Source organism: Pteropus medius, unplaced genomic scaffold, assembly GCF_902729225.1.
Source record: "Pteropus medius unplaced genomic scaffold, Ma_sr-lr_union100, whole genome shotgun sequence".
Classification (NCBI taxonomy): Eukaryota; Metazoa; Chordata; class Mammalia; order Chiroptera; family Pteropodidae; genus Pteropus; species Pteropus medius.
The window spans coordinates 19,574,207-19,593,206 of NW_024342473.1; the positions used below are offsets into that span (position 1 = coordinate 19,574,207).

Sequence of the window (19,000 nt, forward strand, 5' to 3'; positions counted from 1 at the left end):
TGAAAAGTAGCAGTTTATGATTAGTGTGTTGGGCCAGCCTCTGCTCCCAACAACAGCCTGGTTACATCAGTGTGTGAGTAGCTCAGGCTAGGCGAGTTGCCAATTGGGCCTTTCAGAACAGCGATAGCTCTTGTTGATATACATATTCAAAGTTTTATTTGTTTATTGACAATTCTTACCATAGTTGTTTTTCTATTTTACATTTTCTCTGATAACATGTTGACATATATTAGTCTTGACCTTTCTTCTGATCTCCAGAAAAATATATCCTTATAACCACTCATATTATTTAATCTCATGTTTGTAGAAAGATTTTAAATGACCACTTCAATATCTTTAAGAATTGCAGGACTATTCACGTTTTTAATTTTTTCTTTAGTCACATCTCATAATGTATATATATATTATTTTGGGAAACTTTTCCATATTGTCTTAGTTTTCAAAATTGTTAGCATATGATTGCTGTGTTTATAGTTTAAAAAATAAGATTCTTTATAGGAAAAAAATTGGCACTTGGTGATAATTGCAAATATTTTCCCAGTATTTCTAGAGTTCACGAATATTAAAAATTATTTGTTGCCTTTATATTTGGATGATGTGAATTTCTTAGGTCACACTTGAGAATTTTAAAGGCATTTCTCCAGTATTCTAGATTTGCACATTGTCATAGAGAAGTCTGATGTCAGCCTATTTTGTTTTAATCCTTCATAGCTGACTCATTGTTTTTGCCTGATTATCCAAAGAAATTTTCTTAATCTCTTCAAAGTTCAACAGTTGTATTAGGATATGTCTATGTTGACCATGATGTGTCTAGTTTCCCTGAGAACTGAAATGCTCTTCCTGGGATCTATAGTGATGTCTCCTCTTTCATTTATGATATCAGTAATTTTTTGTTCTCTCTCTCTTTTTTTTCGTTAGCCCAGCTAGGGGCTTATCAATTTTATTGATTTTCTCAAAGAACCAGCTTTTAGCTTCATTGATTTTTCTCTCCTTTCCTTTTTAACTCTTTAAATACACTGCATATATGTATATATGGGCTCTTGTTTCATAGATAAATTGCTTTATTAACTGTTTAAATCCATGGCAAAACATTTGGTCAAAATTTTCATCTGTTCCATGGAAATACTGCTTTGATCAGTGTTTATCTGCATTTGTTTTCTTATTCTCTTTTTTCTTTTTTTTAATATCATATATAGATCCTGGATGGTTTATTTTTGATTTCTCTTGTTGGATAAGTGGGCTTTTCCTTGACCAGCTATTTGCAAAGAGCTCATATGTTGGAGATACTAAAACTGTGTCCAAAGCTACCAGCACTCTCCCTAGAGCCCTCAGTTAAGTGTAAGTCCACTTAACTGTTATCTCTACCCAGCCAACAGAGGTAGGCAGCTATAAGACTCACACCATTCAGATTCTTTTTTGAATCCTCTGCCTCACCAAAACTGTTTCTTACAATATTGTTTGTCATAGGTCCTTTTACTGTCCTGTCACCCCTGCTTCTAAGAACGAAACCAGTGTATGGATGCCTCTGTCACAACCCCACACTCCTGTTCCTTTTAGGGCACACGAGTATTTTCAGTCTGCGTCTTAGGCATGCTCCTCATCTTGGCATAGTGCCAGCTTTTTTTCAGGGATTTGTATCCATAGGCATCCGCTCTGCTTCCTCTCACATCCTGTCTGATCTTCACTGCTTTTTTGCAGCTGTTCTATCTGTTTGTGGTTTAGGGTTTCATATGTATTCTAGTTTGCATCTCTGTTTCTCATTCTTCTTTTGCGTGATTTCCTAGAGCAGAAGGAGGAAATGCCAATTTTACTTTACTATTTTCAAACTGGAAATCTGTATCTAATTCTTCTTCCATACTTTAGGATAAGTTATTCTCAAATAAATGTTTTATTTTTTTATAAACCTCCAAGTTAGATAACTCTTTCAGGTAACATTATAGATATCTGAACCAAGGGGACCCAGCTGACAATTGCAATCAAGAGCATTATGATGAGATGACAGAACATGAAGCAGCACCACTCACAGAAGGAGGCCTGAACTGGTCCATTCTTAGTTGTGTATGGTGCGTACAACATCTTCATGTCCTCTGATTCTATAATCAGAAGCATCAGTGTCTTTCTAGCACCCAGTCTTTCCTACAAGTTTCAGATTTGGAGGAAAACAGCTGTTACTGGCCAATACTAGGATTGTGATCTAAGAATTCCCCTCCCTTCAGCAAATATACTCATTACGCAGTTATGCTAGTCAGTTTTTTAGGTCTGTAGGTCTATAGCATGGCCTGCTTTACTATGGAAAAAATAGTGTAGATTTAGGAAGGTCTTGAATCTATGTGCATATGTAACATTTCATCAGTAACAATTTATTCCTTTATGTTAGTATGGCCTCTTTTAAAATGCCTATATTTCTTTGAAAATAAGTAAGTTGTCATTATCATCTTTGTGTAAATCACTTTAAAAAAATCTTTCCAGAGGAACACTGTAAAAGGAAACAGGAAATGAGAATTAGGACACACCGAAGGTAAACATTGAACACTAAGATAAACATTGCCCACTAACAATTTAATTTAGCTGGACTTACGAAAAAAGAATGTAAGTCAAGTTGTTACTCACATTTTATTAATAGTTAAAATTGTATGCAGTAGTCTCCCTTATCTGAGATTTCAGTTTCCATGGGTTTTATTACCTGCAGTCAACTATGGTCTGAAAATATTAAATAGAAAATTCCAGAAATAAATGTAAGTTTTAAATTGGGCGCCATTCTCAGTACTATGATGAAATCCTGAACTGTCCTGCTTTGTCCTGCCCAGAATGTCAGTCATCACTTTGTCCACTGTCTCCAAGCTGTATATACTACCACCCATTAGTACTTAGAAGCCATCTTGGTTATCAGATCGATTGTGTTGGTATTGTAGTACTTGTGTTCAAGTAACCCTAATTTTACTTAATAATGGCCCCAAAACGCAAGAGTAGTTTAAATTTTCTCATAGGTATGTATAGGGAAAAACAGAGTATATATAGGGCTCAGTACTATCCACAGTTTCAAGCGTTCACTGGGGTCTTGGAATGTATCCATCATGGATAAGGAGGGACTGCTATAAACATATCTGTAGGCAAACTAAACCAAAAGTTTAGTATGTAAGCACTTCCTGGTGAGAAGACAAAGTGTTTTTAAATGCCTATGAGTAAATTCCTGCTTTCCTTCCTTATTTTATGGATTTTTTAAATGTTGCATTCCACACTAATTCCAATTGTTTTTATTGTTTTTTATATACTTGTGTTCTGTGTAAGCCTAGCCTCTGTTCTTTTTATATTCTGTGAAGCAGTACTGGCTATACCAGCTAATTTAAGGATAATTAAAAAGAACACCACCTTGGGGATTTTGCAGTATGAACAGCACTTATGTTATATGAGAGGTGATACTAGGATTAGATTTAAGCTTTCCTGTGCCAGGCTGGTATGGATAGTTGTTGCTCAGAGTCAGAATTAACTTATTTATAAAAATAAGTTAATGGGGGAATGTGAACATTAAATAAATCTAAACCCAGCAAGGATTCTAATTTAAAAAATACATTTTGTAAATTAGAAACTATCTTCTGAAAGAAATGCTATATTGATTGATACTCTCATAAGGATATAATATAGTCATCCATACATTATATATAAATTTACCATCATTTCCAAAACCACAGAGAACACATTGTTACTCCTTCTCAAAAGTACTCTTAATCCCTTGGCTTATATAGCTGGAGTTATGCCATAAAGATAGTTATTCCAATTTCTTGTCCCATAAACAGAGGCACTTGGGCACAAATACTTGCAATAAGCAGGTATTTTGAAGGCATTTCATTGGTAGTTATGGTTTTGGAAATGATTAGTTAATAGGGATCATGCACATACCGAGTATTATTTCTTGAGAACTCATTTATCCAGTGATCATTTACTTAACTGAGAACTTCTCCAGGTTTCAACATTTTTTTTTCTTCTTGCTTGTCTTTTAGTCACTTCACATTTTAGCACTAAGATTAAGAAAAAGAGAAATGATAATAGCCAAAAAGTGGAAACAACTGAAATGTCCATCATGATGGAATGGATAAATAAAATGTGGTATAGCCACATAATGGAATGTCATTTGGCAATAAAAAGAAATGGAGTGTTGATACATGCTACAACATGGATGAACTTTGAAAGCATTATGCTAGGGAAAGAAGCCAGTCACAAGTGACTACTTGTTGTATGCTTCCATTTATATGGAATGTCAGATTAGGCAAATCCATAGAAACAGAAGGTAGTTTAATGTTTACGTAAGGCTGAACAGTAGAGAGCAGGATGAAGTGAGTATGAATTATCTTTTGGGGGCAATGAAAATGTTCTAATTGTGGTGATGGCTGCACAACTCTGTGAATACACTAAAAATCAGTGAATTGTATACATTTGATGGGCAACTTTTATGGTGTTATATCTCAATTAAGCCATTAAAAAATGAAAAAGAAAAATGAGAAGATTTTCATGTCAGGGAAACTTTTGAGGTAATAGTCCTTGTAAGAAAAACGTGGTGGCATTTTGATTTAGAATATCAGTGGGATATTAATAATAAAATACGAACTATTATAAGTTCTCAAAATATTTTATTTGGCAAAATGGTTTTGCTACTTTGACGTTTGGTTTATTGTTTCCCATTGTATTAATCAGTGTTTTCCAGTGAAATAGAATGTATATATTTATTTATACTTCTATCTATCTACCTATTTATCATCTATCTATCTATCTTGGGATTCAGATCATTTTAAGGAATTATCTCATGCGATTGTGGGGCTGGCAAGTCTGAAATCTGCAGGGCAGGCCAGTAGGCTGGAGACCCAAGGAAGAGATGATGTTGCAGCTGGAATTTGGATGCAGTCTGGAGGCAAAATTCCCTTTTCCTTTTGGAACCTGTCTTTTTTTCTTACGGCCTTCAATTGACTGGGTAGGGCTCACCCACATTATTGTGGGTAACCTGCTTTACTCAGAGTCTGCTGATTTAAGTGTTAATCTCACTTTTAAAATACCTTCAGTGTGACATCTAGATTGGTGTTTGACCAAATATCTGGATTCTATGGCCTAGCCAAGTTGACACATAAAATTAACCATTACGTACACTTATGTGAGCAAGTAACTAATTTTAATTTTTTCATTTTGATTTTCTATAAAAAGACAGAGCAGGCCAACTCTTGAGCAGAAATAATCCAGTAATCACACAAGCACCATATATATTTTGAATCTTAATTTCTTTGCAGAACAAAAATTAATGCATGCCTATTGCTATAAATTTTGAAAAAAAAACTCAGAAAATAGAATTAGTAAAACAAAACCGTCCTGTCCTCATCATTTTAAGTTTTATCCTCAAAAAGATATCCTGACTGGCTTTATAAATTAGAGAATTAAGGTGTTTATGTAAGGAATATTTTTAAATAAAAATTACCAGGTATTTTATGAAAGCTTATTTTATTATGATACAAGAAAATATGAGTTGCCTACAGTACACATTGCCACTTTTTTATACAATCCAGTAAGTGAAGAGAAAAAAAATAATGGTGTTCATGAGGTTCTTCTTATGAGATCATGGTTTTTACATTAATGTTGCCTTTCTTCCCAAAACTTTGGTACCCTACTCCATTACCCACAAATATTTTCTCCACAAATTTAAACGCGTTGGCAATGAATTTCTGCAATGAAAACATTTTATTTTAAATATGAATTAAACCACAGCCTACATTTGATCTGGGGACCACATGTGTAGAAGATCAACAGTTATTAACTGAGAGTATAGTTATAGTTAATCTGCTCTGCAGTGTTACTGGCATGGAAGAATCCAATGCATAAGCGATGAGGTCTAGAATTTGTTTTGAGATTGGGTAAATGATGGTGTAATTTTCTGAGTCAAGAAAACTGAGAACAGTTCAATGAGGTTCTAGAATGCAGGGTCATGTTCCATTTTGAACTTTAAACTCTTCCCTCATATCCCATATTCAGTCCTTTATCAACCCTGTCATTTCTATCTCGAAATATGCCCCGATTCCAACACTTCTCACTAATCCACCATCACCCACTGTATCAGTTCAAGCTCACCCGGGAAAACAGAAATTATTTAGAACAGAGAGGATTTAATGCAGAGAACTGGTTACACAAGTGGTGTAAGAAGTGAGAAGCCAAATAGTATGGTGAGGCAACCCAGAGATTAACAACTTTAGGAAGCTGCTGCCATGTCCAGGCTGGGAGGATAAAAAGAAAAAGGGTCACGATCACCCAGAGGAAGCTGGATCAAAGGTGATACTGTATGACAGGATCTGGAGCCATTCCATTCCTGCCAGAGATGCTGCCTGAGGCAGAGATTGAGGAGGGGTGGGATGGGGGATGGGTAGAAATGACTTGGCTTCCCCTTATTCCTGCCCCCACCCCCATCTCCAAACAGTGCCTATAGCCCGCCAGAAGCCAGCTGACAAAGAGCCTGGAAAAAGCAGAATGCAGGGATCAGCCAGCAAAGGAAGCGAAGGGAGAGAAATAGGTCTGAGAGCAAAAGGGCCTAGCTGGCACATACCTTAATTCAAGGCACTGTCATCTCTTGACTGGGCTATTACAGTAGTCTCCTAAATCTTCCTCCTGCTTCCACTCTAACATTTCCTGCTGTTAAGGATAAGAGTAGGCTACTCTAACAAATAAGTTCAACAATACTGTGGCTTATTGCTTAAAGGAAAACTTTTTGTTCTCTGTTGTAGGTTGATGGGAGCACTGCTGTTGTAGTGATTAGGAGACCAGGGTCACTTCTAAGTCATTGCTTCTCCATCTTCTTGGGTATTGTCATCATTTGCAGAGTCAGCCGCTATGGGTCCTTAATGTGTCTGGATTCTGGCTTTCAGGAGGGAAAAGAGTGGACGATTAGGACAAGGATTTTTTTTTTTATCTAGTGATTCAGAAATTTCACACATCGTTTTACTCACAACCCATTGGAATTTATTGAGGTATCTCCCCACATGCAACTGCAAGGAAGGCTGAGAAATGCAGCCTTTAGTTGAGCAGCTAGTTGCACCTAAGAAGGAGAGATCGAATTTGGAGGGTACAAACTTACCTTCTATAATCTACTTCAATTAGCAGGCAGGATGTTCCATTTAAAACAAAAGTCAGGTCATGTTTCTCCTTTGCTCAAAACTCTTCAAAGGCTTCGCATTGCCCTTATACTTAAATCCAAATTCCTTTTCATAGAATACAAGTTCTCAAATTTTGACACCTGCCAATCTCTTTGACCTCATCCCTACCGCTAGTAGTGGGATCCTTGATGCATTTGCCAGTTTCTGAGGTATAAATGCTCCCATCATGGCTGACATTAAGCTGACAATGGAACATCACTGAACACAAAATTGGGCAGAGATATATAATTTTGTCTCTTGTTAGCTGGTATAAGCTGGCTTTGGCACACTATTGCCTACCATTCTCTCAATTACTCAAATTTCTCCAGCCACATTAGTTTCTCTGTGGTTCTTCTAACACAGTGGTTCTCAAGGTGTGTTCCTAAGACCAGCATCATCAGCATTACTTGGGAACTTACTAGAAGTGCAAATTCTTGGGCCCTATCCGAGGCTTACTGAATTAGACACTGTGTGGAGCCAGCAATCTGTTTTAATAAATTCTCTAGTTGATTCCAAAGCATGCTTAGGTTGGACAACCACTGCTCTAATATACTAAGCTTTCTCCCAACTCAGGGCCTTTATTTCTGCATCCTGTACCTGTTATTGTCTTCCTCCAAATTTTAATGTTATCTAGGTCTCTGGTCAAATACCACTTCCTTGAAGAGAACTTCTCTCTTGCCCACCACACTCTATTCCTCTAGCTAGAATGTATGTTGACAGCAGGCAAGTTGTCCTGTTCACTTCTGCATCTCCAGCACCAAAAAGAATGTCCGGCATATGCTAGGTAAGAGGAAATATATGTCAGATGAATCAACATGGTATATAATTAATGTTAAGATTAATTTTATATTCTGACTAGCACACTGAGAAATATAAAAAGAAATACAAAAATGAGAAAAGACAATTATAGTCAGATCTCTTAAGATATCTATAATTTTTCTTTCAACCCTTTAACCTGAAATTCAGACACACACACACACACACACACACACACACACACACACACAGTAGTTTAGGTGTAAGTTACCTTAAACTATTTTGAGGCTAAAAATCACCCAATATTTCTATTTATCAGTTGTTTCTGGTCCTTTCTTGGAGGAACGAAACAGCTTTATTGAGATTTAACTCACATACCACCCAATTTAACCACTTAGAAAGTCTACACTTCAGTAGTGTTTAGTATATTCACAGATTTACGCATCCATCAACACAATCAATTTTAGCATATTCTCATCCCCTTCAAAAGAAACTCTATATCCTTGAGCAGTCATCTCTCCATTTTTACTTAACCATCTCAGCTCTAGGCAACCACTCTACTTTCTGTTTCTATGAGCTTGCCTATTCTAGACATTTCATATAAATGGAATCATAAAATATGTGGTCTTTTGTGACTGGCTTCTTTTACTTAGCATAATATTTTGTAGGTTTATATATATTTTAGCATGTATTACTACTTCATTTCTTCTATTGCTAAATAATATTCCATTATATAGCTTATATATCCATTTATATATCATTTATAAATGGATTTTTATATATTCATTTTATATATTATATATATCCATTCTGTCAGTTGATGGACATAGGTTATTTCTGCTTTTTGGCTATAATGAATAATGTTGCTCTGAACATTCATGTATAAGTGAACATTTGTTTTGGTATTTGTGTGGACATATGTTTTCATTTTTCTTGCATATGTATTCAGTAGTGGAATCAATGGGCCATATAGCCATATGGTAACTCTATGTTTAAACTTCTGAAGAATGTCCAGGTTGTTTTCAAAAACTACACCATTTTGCATTCCCACCAGCAGTGTAATAAGGGGTCCAATATATCAACCAACATCTTGTTGACACTTGTTATTATCTGTTTTTTATGGGTTTTCGAGTTTTTATTAAAATTTTTTTTATTGTGCTAATATATTATATATTATATGTACATATATAATATATATGCATACAGTGTTATAATTTGATATTTGTATAACTACACGGTGATCACCACTGTAAGTCTAGCTGCCATCCATCACCATACAATTGATCCCTTCATTCGTTTTGCCCTCCCCCCAACCTCCTTCCCCTCTGGTAACTGCCGATCTGTTCTCTGTATCTGTGAGGTTTTCTTGTTTTGTTTGTTCATTTGTTTTTTAGATTCCACATATAAGTTATATAAGTTATAATATCTATTCTGACTTATTTTAGTTAGCATAATACTCTCAAGTTCCATCCATGTTGTTGCAAATAGCAAAATAGCCTTCCTTTTAATGGCTGGGTGGTATTCCATTACACACACACACACACACACACACACACACACACACACACACACAAGAAAAAACACTTGTTATTTCTTGTCTTTTTGACAGTAGCATGTTAACAGGCATGAGCTGGTATCTCATTGAGATTTTGATTTGTGTTTCCCTGATGATTAATGATGTTGAACATCTTTTCATATGCCTGTTGACCATTTGTATATCTTCTTTGAAAAAATATCTATTCAGATCCCTTGCCCATTTTTTGGGCTTATCAGTTTATATACATAGAATTTATCCTTAGGAGGTGGATATTTTTTTATCACTTTTTCGAAGATGAGAAAATTGAGGCTTGGACAAGCTAAATAATCTTCCTAGAGCCACATAGATGATAAAACAGAGCCAGGATTCAAACAAAGGTCTGTATTGTTCCTAAGTCCATGTCACTTCTGTTATCCGTGAATTCCAGTGGATTTGAAGTTAAGAGATCTGGTTTTAAGTTGGATTGAGTTGTATGAGTTCTTTATATATTTTGGATATTAACTCCTTATCAGATATATGGTTTGCAAATATCTTTTCCCATTCAGGATGCTGCCTTTTCATTTTGTTGATGGTTTCCTTTGCTCTCCAGAAGCTTTTTAGCTTGATGTAGTCACATTTGTTTATTTTTGCTTTTGTTTTCCTTGACTTTGGAGTCATATCCACAAAGACATGGATGGCTAAGACAGATGTCAAGGAGTTTATCGCCTATGTTTTCTTCTAGAAGTTTTATGATTTCAGATCTTACATGCAAGTCTTTAATCCATTTTGAATTAATTTTTGTGTATGGTGTAAGATAGTGATTGAGCTTCATTCTTTTGCACATGGCAGTCCAGTTTTCCAGTGCCATTTATTGAAGAGACTGTCCTTTCCCCGTTGTAAGTTCTTAGCTCCTTTGTTATAAATTAATTGCCCACATATGAATGAGTTTATTTCTGAGATCTCTATTCTGTACCATTGATCTGTATGTCTGTTTTTATGCCTATACCATACTGTTTTGATCACTACAGCTTCGTTCTTCTTTCTCAAGATTGTTTTGGCTATTCAGGGTCTTGTGTGGTTCCATACAAATTTTAGAATTATTTGTTCTAGTCCTGTGGAAAATGCTGTTGGAATTTTAATAGGTATTGCAATTATTATCTGTATTTTTTATTATAGCCATCCTAGTAGTTATGAAGTGGTATTTCATTGTGATTTAGATTTGTGTTTCCCTTATGACTAATGACTTTAAGCACCTTTTCATGTGCTTATTGTCCATTCTTATGTCTTCTTTGGAGATATGTCTATTCAAATCCTTTGTTAACTTTTAAGTCTGGACTCTTAATTCTATTACATTGATCTACATGTCTATCCTCCTGCCAGTTCTTCTGGTTCTTTAAATCAGTGTCCATTGGGTCATACATTAGGGTCTATTCGTTGCACAAACATATACTTTATTCTACAGCAATTTCATGTACATGTTTTTCATTCTACAGCTAATAAAATGTCATCTGTTTCACCATCTTAAGGGAAAGGAGGACTGCAGATTATAAAAAGTCATGTCGACTACTTCAAGAAGAGTGGAAACTCTTCTGAATACCAAAAGAAAGAATTAGATGGTCCCATCCAGAAGAACACTAATATTAAAATTGTGATTGCCCCATCTGGATCTCAAATGTGGTAGCTATCTTTTTCTCAGGGTTGGTTGGGAGAGGGAGGAGAGGGATAGAGAGAGAGAGGAAGTTATAGGCAGAGTGCAGTTGAAATATTTGGAGACATTTATATTCTTGGCATTGTTAGTGAAAGGTTTTAATATCTTCCCCCCCTTTTTAATTCCTCACCCCCACTTCCACTCCTGACCTATGGATGTTGCCGTTTCCCCTTAAGAACTGGATCTCTGAAGGTGGGGTATCTCCTCCCACACGCTTGCAACGTGTACCTGGGGCCTGGTGCACTCGGGGCCTGGTGTACCCAGTGCACTCGGGGGGCTTGGCGCACCTGGGGTATGGTCTGTAGCTCCACCTGCGGTGCGAACCCAGGACCTTCTGCATGTATAGCAGACATGCTAACCACTACACTATGGAGCCACCCCCAAAGTTTTAATATCTTGATGAAAATTTGACTTCCTAGTTCTCCTGCATTTCCGACAAAATAAACTATTCTTCCTGGGAAATTATGATGCCATATTTTGCCAACATTCCCCCACTCACTCAAACCCCACTATTCTCATGTCTGAGGTCCTAGAGATCCTCCCATATACACATTTTATATTGATGAAAATAATTGATTTTTCCTTAGTCCAAAACGATAATGATTTAATCCTACCCACTGTGAAAATGGAAATAGGCAAGGAGTCTCATGAGATGTAGCCTTGGACACCATCCTAAAGTAATTCTCTCTCAATAAAATCGAATATGTAAGACATACCATGGTCAATATTTTTTCTAGACAGAGAGAACTTCAGTTGTTAGTACTCTAGAATCCAAATGGGGCTTCCTTCATTTGGGGGAACATTATTTTTCAAGAGTTTTCATTCAATAATATACAGAAGACATTTTTTCAAGTACATTTTCACTTTTCAAAACCATGTGTTATTTACAGAAAATAGAATTCATGTGTTTTTGATTCGTTTACACTTAACTCATTAAAAAATTCCTGTTAAACCACTTGGTATTCAAGGACTTTTCAGCTTTGCAAATAAGTTTCCAAAAGCCTTCTTAAAGATATGAAATGGTGTTAAATAAATATGTACATGAGTTTCCAAACCACGTTCATAATTTTTCTTTAGAATTTTGTGCCTTTAATTAGTAAAATGTGCTTTTCTACTATCCAGAAAGAGATTAAGGTGTGAAAATCTATAATTTTTCAATGTAAGAAAACCTAAATTTACAAGTAAAAAGTTTTAAATATCATTAGATAATCAAATTATTTAATGATTCATATATATTATTAAAAATGTCAAAAACATCAGAAATTAAGGAGGAAGAAAGTGAACAATTATTGAGAACATTTTATGTGCTATGAACTGGGCTTATCAGTTTATATACATAGAATTTATCCTTAGGAGGTGGATATTTTTAATCATTTTTTTGAAGATGAGAAAATTGAGGCTTGAATAAGCTAAATAATCTTCCCCGAGGCACACAGATGATAAGACAGAGCCAGGATTCAAACAAAGGTCTGTGTGGTTCCTAAATCCATGTCACTTATGCTATCCATGAATTCCAGTGGATCTGAAGTTAAGAGATCTGATATTATTCAGAAATAAATGCAAAATATGAGTATTAAATACAAATAGATAAATATAACAGCAAATTAGAAGGTATTTTAGGAGAAATTATGCAGATTGCAGCATAGATGGGAAATACAGAAGAAAAATTAGGAAACAGAGGAGACCAGGAGACTTAATATTCATTTAATCAGAGTTTCAAAAGGAGAGGAAGAAGAGAGTGGAACAGAGGCAACACTCGAATGACCAAGGATGTTCCAGAACTGATGAAAAACCTCAACTTAAAATAACTTGGCCATTTCACTAAAGCTCTCAAAAACTTGCAACATGACCATTCCATTTTTTAAATACTACTTCCTTTGTGCTATGAAAATTAGATGTTTCACTTATGTGTTATTTATCAGATTATGTCATTTAAAATGCTATTTTTATACTTGATAAAGTGCAACTCTAGCTACCGTGGACTAATATTATATTCAAAAAGCAAGTATGTTTAAGGTGGGCTGTTCTATAAGAAATTAATAGTACTTACATCTGGATGATCTATGGATATTTTTGTATAAAAAAAGTTTAACAGCAAAGAGTACTGGTGATATTTAACATTTTCCAGACCAAAGTTATGGCTGCCATACTTTATGGTGTGGAACTCTAGAACGTCAGTTACCCATTTGTTTGTGGTTTAGAGCAGACACAAATTACTTTCTGAAGACAATCTTATTCTTATTCCTAGTATTTTATTTCCTTGGCACAACTCCAAGTACCAGGTGGATTGACTTTCTATACAGGCAGCTTTTTGCATGTTTTAACATTCACTAGAAAATGCCAATGCTACCCCTTAGCTCTGCTAATTATTAAAACATAAGGCTCTGTACTTAATTAGTGACTATATTCTAGGTATTTCTCAGGGGGTTAATCTCAAATTCAGAGCTGTTCACAATTTTTTTAAAGCTCAGCTGAAAGAAACACTAAGGAGGGATTTTTAAGTGTTCAAAACACTTAAGGGATTTGTAATTCATCCATTTCTCTGGATACACTGAAATCTGTCTACTCTTGGATTAAGGCATACCATACATAGAATCTTGCCTATGATTTGACTCAAACATAGATTTGCTTTCCTAAGAAAATGATTTGCTTTCTGCATTAGGACATGAAACTTTTCTAATCTTTTGCTTTTGACTTATTTTCTTATTTTTAACTTATTTGATTTTGCCATATTGTTTGTATCGTTATATACTTTCTTTTTTGAAACAAAGCATCACATAGATAGGTTTAAAAACACTATCTAAATTTTCATGCACCTAACATCAGAGCACCTAAATATATAAAGCAAGTACTAACAGAAGGAGAAATAAATAGCAATACAATAGTAGTTAAAGTCTTTAATATCCCACTATCAACAATGGACAAATCAGACAGAGAATCAGTAAGGAAATGATATATTTGAACAACACTATAGACAAACTGTATATAACAGAAATATACAAAATATTTCATCCAACGGCAGCAGAATACACATCCTTCTCAAGTGCACACAGATCATTCTCCAGGATATATATCATATGTTAGGTCAAAAAACAAGACAACAAATTTAAGAAAATTGAAATCATACACGTATCTTTTCTGACTACAATGGTATACATGAGAAATCAATAACAGGAGGAAAACTGAAAAAAATCACAAACACATGGAATTAAACACTGCACTCCTGAACAAATAATGAATCAAAGAAGTCAAAAAGGAAATAAAAAAAATATCTTGAGACAACTGAAAATGGGAACACAATGTATCAAAAGTATGAGATGAAACAAAAGCAGTTCCAAGAGGGAAGAAGTTTATAGTGATAAAAGAATACATCAAGAAAAAACCTCAAATACTCTAATTTTACAGCTCAAAGAAGTAGAAAAAGAACAAACTGAGCCCGAAGTTAGCAGAAGGAAGGACATAATAAAGATTAGAACAAAAATAAATGAAATAGAGAACAGGAAAACAATAGAAAGAATAGCAAAACTGAGTTGATTCTTTGAAAATATTAACAACATGACAAACCTTTATTTTAGATAGACTAACAAAGGAAAAAAGAGAGAAGACCCAAAGTTATAAATGAAAAGAGACATTTCAATGGATACCACAATGCAAAGGATCTTAAGAGACTGCTATGAACAATTATATGCCAACAAATTAGACAACGTAGAAGTAGTGGTTAAATTCTTAGAAACATACAACCTACCAAGACTGAATCATGGAGAAATAAGAAATTCGAACAGACCAATATAGAGAAAGGATATTGAATTGGTAATTAAATACCTCCCAACAAAGAAAAAGCCAGGACCAGATGGTTTTACTGGTGAAATTTACCAAACATTTATAGAAAAAGTAATTCTGGTCCTTAAACTCTTTCAAAAAAGTGAAGTGGTGGAAACACTCTCAGACTCATTTCATGAGGCTAGTATTTCCTGGACCAAAGCCAGATAAGGAAACTATAAGAAAAGAAAACTACAAGACAATATCCTTGATGAATACAGATGCAAAAATTCTCAACAAAATATTAGAAAACTGAATTCAACAGCATATTAAAAGGATCATACATCATGATCAAATGGGATTCATCCCTAAGTGGGAAGATGGTTCAAAATATACATACCAATAAATGTGATATACCACATTAATAGAATGAAGAAAAAAATTATACGATCATCTCAATAGATGCAGAAAGTATTTGATAAAATTCAACATCCATTTATGGTAAAAACTCTCAACAAATTACGTATAGAAGGAACATAAATCAACATAATAAATGCCATATATGACACGCCCAGATCTCATGTGATACTCAGTGGCCAAAAATTGAAGCTTTTCTTCCAAAATAAATAACAAGATAAAGGTGTCCACCTTCAACACTCCTATTCAACATAGTACTAGCCAGAGCAGTTAGGTAAGAAAAAAAAGTAAATAAAGGCATTCTAATTGGAAAGAAAGAAGTAAAATGATTTCTGTTTGCACATGACATGTTTTTATATATAGAAAATTTTAAAGACTCCATGAAAAAAACTGTTAGATCTAATCAATGAATTTGGTAAAGTTGCAAGATACAAAATCAGTAGCATTTCTATACATTAACAATAAATTATCTGAAAAAAATAAAACAATTACATTTACAAAGGTATCAAAAACAATAAAATACCTAGGAATATATTTGACCAAGAGGTGAAACGTCTGTGTACTGAAAACTATAACACATTGATGAAAGAAATTTAAGATGACACAAATAAATGAAAAGATATCCTGTGTTCATGGATTTAAATAATTAATATTGTTAAAATGTTTATGTTATCCAAAGCTATCTTTAGATTCAATGCAATCCTATCTAGATTCCAATGGCATTTTTCATAGAATTAGGAAAAAAACTCCTAAAATATATTCGGAACCACAAAGACCCTGATAGCAAAAGCAATCTGAGGAAGAATAAAGTTAGAGGCATCATGTGTCCTAATTTCCAACTATATTACCAAGTTATAGTAATCTAAACAGTATAATACTGGCATAAAAACAAAGATTTAGACCAATGGAACAGAATTAAGAGCCCAGAAACACACTCATGCATATACAGTCAACTAATATTTGACAAGGGAGTCAAGAATACTCAATGGAGTAAAGATAATTTCTTCAGAAATGGTGCTGGAAAAAGTGGATATTAACATTCAAGAATGAAACTAGACCCCTATATTATACCACTCACAAAAAATTAAAGTGGATTAAAAACTTAAATGTAAGACCTGAAACCATAAAACTCCTAAGAGAAAATAGGGAAAAAGCTCCTGGACATTGGTTTTGGCAATGACTTTTTTTTTTTTTTTAAGCCATGACACCTAAAGGAAAGCAACAAAAGCAAAAATAAAGAAGTGGGACTATATCACAATAAACTTCTGCATAGTGAAACAATCAACAACATGAAAAGGCCTTCTACAGAATAGGAGAAAATATTTGCAAATCACATATCTGATACGGGGTTAATATCCAAAATATATAAAGAACTCATACAACTCAAAAACAAAACAAAGAATCCAATTAGAAAATGAGGCAGAGGACCTGAATAGCCATTTTTCTAAAGAAGATATTCAAATGGCCAACAGATATATGAAAAGGTGTTTGACATCACTAACCATCAGGGAAATGTAAATCACCTCATAACTATTAGGATGGCTATTTTCAAAAAGACAAATGGTAAGTGTTGGCAAGGATGTGGAGAAAGAGAACCGTGTACACTGTTGATGGGAATGTAAACTGGTGTAGCCGCTATGGAAAACAGTATGAAGGTTCTTAAAAAAAATAAAAATAGAACTGCTATATGATTCAGCAATTTTACTTCTTGGTATATAGCCAAAGAAATTATATTACTATCAGATATCTACATTCACTGTGTTCATTGTGGTATTATTTACAATAGCCAAGACATGGAAACAACCTAAGTTTCATTTTTGGATGAATGGATAAAGGAAATGTGATGTATGTGTGTATCACATATCTATGTATATATGTATATCTCACAAAATGGAATATTATTCAGCTATAAAAAGGAAATCCTGCCATTTGTGATAACATGGGTGAAACTTGAGGGCATTATGCTAAGTGAAATAAATCAAAGAAAGACAAAAACCGTTATAAAATAAATAAGGTATGGGAGTTGTAATGTACAGAATGGTGACTATAGTTAATAATACCGTATTGCGTATTTGAAAGTTGCAAATCTTAAAAGTTTGCATGACAAAAAAATTTTTTCTAACTGTATGGTTATGAATGTTAACTAGACCTATTGTGGTGATCATTTCACAGTATATACAAATTTAAAATCTTTATGTTGTACACCTGAAACTACTATAATGTTTTATATCAGTTATACCTCCATTTTAAAAAATAAAAAAATAAAAAAGATGCAGCAACTTAAAATAGCAAGCTTATTCTCTTGCTCATAGGTCTGTGGGAGACTATGCTCCAGGTTCTGAGCTTGAAAATGAAGATGCGGTTCAGGGCAGCTCCAGGTGTTCATTGTCTTTGAATCAGTGGCTGCTTGAAGTATGTGGTTTGCATCTTGTGTCTCACTCTGGGGCCAGGCTGAATAATCACCAGCCACCTGGGATATGCTCTTCTCATTATTGGAGTACAGGAGAGAAAGCTCAAACACACAAGTATATTTTAAGCCTCTATTTGAATTCCAAATGCTGACATCTCATTGGCCAAAATAAAAACTTATGATTAAGCCCAACACCAATAGAGCAGGAAAGTATACTTGAAGTATATAGAAGTATTTGCTGAACAATAATCCAAACACACATATGAAGTGCAATAGGAGAGAGCAAGGAGAATGTTATATAAATCAGACTTCTTAATTATAAGCAATAGAAACAGACTCTGGCTTATTTATGAGGAAAAGGAATTTATTTAGGAGCTCTTGATTAGCCCATAAAATCTCTTGGAAGGCTTAAAAACCAGTCTTACAGACCATGCAGCCAGGAATAACTTCCAAAGTCACACAGAGCTAGGCTGGAGAGGACATTTTTTTATTGCCAGTAGCACAGACACATCAGCTCAAACGGCCCACATCACTGTTGCTACAACTACTGGCACTATTTGCCTCTAGAAACTGGTTTAAGATGCCTTCTCTACTGCTACGCATTGTCAGAGTTATGTTAAAAGCTTTTTCATGCCATTACCTTCAAATTCATAATCTGGGGTACATGTGTTTTATTGGCACAGATCACGTGTACATCCCTAACTACAAGGGAGGTGGGAAAGCAAGTAGCTGGCATTTCCAGTTTCCAGGTGGAAGCCTCTGCCCCATAAAAATGGGACTATGTCTAACATAGGTAAGGGACTCAGATGGTATGTAGGGGGAAAAAAATGAGAAATTTGACTACAAGCCTGCAGCTAAAGGCAGAGATATCAAAGAGGGCTTTCCAGAGTAGGTAATATTCAAGTTGAATCTTAAAGAAAAAAATAGGAAAGGAGGGCAGAGGGGAGATAGATAGGGATAAGAGAGGGGAGGTGTCAAATATTTGGTGGTGGAAGGAAATTTAAGTTTGGGTAGTGAACACACAATGCAATTTACATATTATTGAATTGTATTACTTGAAACCTATTTGATTTTATTAAGCAATGTCACCCCAATAATTTTAATAAAAAATTCTTAGACAAAAAGAATAAATAGGAGTTAGAAAGTTAAAGAAGGGTAACATGAGTGAGGAAAACATGGAACATTTGAAGATCTGAAAGGAGTTCAGCATGGCTCAGCTACAGTGTATGGGGATGGATGTGTATGGTGTGGCAGTGGGCAAGAACATCATGAGA

General features: G+C 34.7%; 1 protein-coding gene across 2 annotated transcripts in view; it reads left to right on the forward strand.

Annotated features, from left to right (window-relative positions):
• The window catches only part of ZNF280D (zinc finger protein 280D), a 235,065-nt gene that overhangs the window by 105,443 nt on the left and 110,622 nt on the right, over nucleotides 1-19,000 (forward strand). The window lies entirely within an intron of this gene.